Source organism: Felis catus, chromosome C1 (assembly GCF_018350175.1).
Source record: "Felis catus isolate Fca126 chromosome C1, F.catus_Fca126_mat1.0, whole genome shotgun sequence".
Lineage (NCBI taxonomy): Eukaryota > Metazoa > Chordata > Mammalia > Carnivora > Felidae > Felis > Felis catus.
The window spans coordinates 8,570,266-8,573,485 of NC_058375.1; positions in this window are offsets into that span (position 1 = coordinate 8,570,266).

Below are 3,220 nucleotides of genomic sequence, written 5' to 3' on the forward strand. Positions count from 1 at the left end.
AAGTTCCCTGTCTCCGGTGATAAGAATGTCCTCTTTCCTCCTGGTTCAGGAAGGGTAACTTTCTTTCTTTCTTTTTTTTTTTTTAACGTTTATTCATTTTTGAGACAGAGAGAGACACAGAATGAATGGGGGAGGGGCAGAGAGAGAGGGAAACACAGAATCGGAAGCAGGCTCCAGGCTCTGAGCCATCAGCCCAGAGCCCGATGTGGAGCTCGAACTTGCGGACTGCGAGATCGTGACCTGAGCCGAAGTCGGACGCTTAACCGACTGAGCCACCCAGGCGCCCCATGGAAGGGTAACTTTCACGTAGTAGATTTGGGACCTGTTTCAGGAAATGACAGGGGGAGGGGTCAGAGTGACTTTCCTGCTTCTGCCATTTTTTCAAACGCTCAGGTTAAGATGTCCATGATGCCACGATGTCCACGATATCCAAGATGCCGTATTCTGGGGGTAGCATGTCGTGAGTCCCATCACCAGTCTGTCTGACCGCCCATTCCTTTATTCATTAATTATTAGTCCTCTAAACATTTATTGAGTGCTTTCTACAAGTTTTGAAACAATTGTCAGGAAGGAACACAGAGGTTTTCCTCACTGGCAACAGCAGACCTCTGTGGGTCCAGTTCTTCAGGTAGTTGAGGGCTTACGTTCATACCTATTAGTCTAGCGACTATGAACAGAGCCAGCACGTTATTATAAAACATTATCAGGGCGCCTGGGTGACTCAGTCGGTTGAGCGTCCGACTTTGGCTCAGGTCATGATCTCACAGCTCATGAGTTCGAGCCCCACATTGGGCTCTGTGCTGGCAGCACAGAGCCTGGAGCCTGCTTCAGATTCTGTGTCTCCCTCTCTCTCTGCCCCTCCCCTGCCTGTGCACATCCTCTCTCTTTCTCTCTCTCAAAAATAAACATTAAGACAATTTTTTTAATGTTTATTTATTTTTGAGAGAGAGAGAGAGCAGGGGAGGGGCAGAGAGAGAGGGAGATGCAGAATCATAGGCAGACTCCGGGCTCCAAGCTGTCAGCGCAGAGCCCAGCGCGGGGCTCAAAGTCACAGATCGTGAGATCACGATCTGAGCCGAAGTCGGATGCTTAACTGACTGAGCCACCCAGGTGCCCCTAAAAAATTTTTAATTAAAAAACAAAAATCGCAAAAGCAACCAGGTAGAAACGATGTTGTCCTAAAAGAAATGACAATTACACTGGCAACTGATGTCTCAACAGCATCCAAAGGAGTCAGAAGACAGGGAATGATATGTTCAAAGTGATGTGAAAAATAACATAAACCTGAAATTGCGGACTAGGAGTTATCTTTCAGGAACGAGAAAAATAAAGGCCCATTCAGAGAAATGACAGACAATAGGGTTTATCACAAACAGACCTTTGATACAGAAACGTATGAAGAATCTTCTTGTAGAAGAAAGACATTTTTCCATGAGGAAGATCTGCCATACACAAAGGAAACAGTAAACATGTGGTTTAGTGTTCAGAAAAATGCTGGTATATTTCAGGAGGAGCTCACCAGGGACAAAGTGTAATAAAGACCTTTTCTGTCTGGAAGGAGAGTAAACACTGGATTAACTTTAGGCTTTGTTAAATTAATGTCTTGGAGAACCACCGAAAGAATAGAAGTAGAATGTGTGATTTCCAAGACACCATTGGAGGCAAAAAAGGAGGAAAAAGAAAGCCTTGATCAACTCTTTTGTTGTTGCTATGTGAGCAACTCTTCAAAAGGCAAGAAAGGAGAAGAAAGAAACATGAAGTCTGACCACTAGCTAACACAAAAATAGATGTTTTCGTAGATACACATCATGATCATACCTTGTAAATGATTTTCCAGGAACTTCCAGCTCTATTGTGTTTATAAAAGACACACCTAGGGGCGCCTGGGTGGCTCAGTCGGTTAAGCGTCCGACTTCGGCTCAGGTCGTGGTCTCACAGTTCGTGAGTTCGAGCCCCGCGTCGGGCTCTGTGCTGGCAGCTCTGAGCCTGGAGCCTGCTTCAGATTCTGTCTCCCTCTGTCTCTCTGCCCCTCCCCCGCTCACACTCCGTGTGTGTGTGTGTGTGTGTGTGTGTGTGTGTGTCTCTCTCTCTCTCTCATAAACATTAAAAATTTAAAAATTAAAAAAATAAATAAATACAAGACACACCTAAAATATAAGGACACAGGAAAGCTGAAAGTACAAGAATGAAAAAAGTTAAAGCCTGGCTGGCTCAGTCTGTGGAGCACAGGACTCTTGATCTCAGGGTTGTGAGTTCAAGCCCCACGATGGGTGCGGAGATTACTTAAAAATAAATCTTAAGAAAAAAAAAAAAACAACTTTAGGGACATCTGGGGGCTCAGTTGGTCAAGCGTCCAACTTGGGCTTGGGTCATGATCTCTCAGTTGGAGGGTTTGTGTCCCACGTGTCCGGCTCTGGGCGGAGCCTCGAGCTCTGTGCTAAGCCCGGAGCCTGCTTGGGATTCTGTGTCTCCCTCACTCTCTGCCCCTCCCCTGTTCACACTCTGTCTCTCTCTCCCCCCAAAATAAATACACATTAAAAAATAATTTTAAAAAAACTTTACTAAATTAGTATCAGACCAACTTGCCTTTAAGGCATAAAGCACTACTTGAGATCAAAGAACACCAAGATCTAAATAACATTCCATCCACCAGGTTTAGGAAGAAATGTCGGATACACCGACTCAGGAAGTAATAAATACCCCCTCCTTTAAGAATTGCTTTAGACTTTAAGAAGCTCTTTGGCATTACGTTCTCACGTCAAACCTGTGAGATAGTAGAGGAGGTGTTACCACACCCTTTTTGCAGATGGGAAGCTTGAGGGTCAGAGAATCGAAGGACTTGCCTCAGGCACACAACTGCAGCACCCAGGTAAGTCACCGGTCACCTGCCCGGAGGCCGAGGGCTCTTTGCCCTCCCATCTCGGGGAGGAGAAAGCATGAAATCTGGACTGAGGGTGGAAAGGCAAGGCAGGACTCCCGGGGAACAGCATGGGCAAAGGTCGCAGGTGGAAAATGCCTAGAGGGCAGGGGGACCGGGCCTCGCGAGGCACTGGAGGAGTGGGGAGGGTGCACTCCGGGCGGGTTCAGCGGTACACGGCCAAGGCCAGCTTGGCCTGTCTTCCGCACGCCAGCCACTTGCACGAAGCCGCGAGGCTGGATCTCAGTCCCCGGATGAGGGGCGGAGCCGAGACTCTGGCGGAGGAGCACGCTCTCGGCTCGT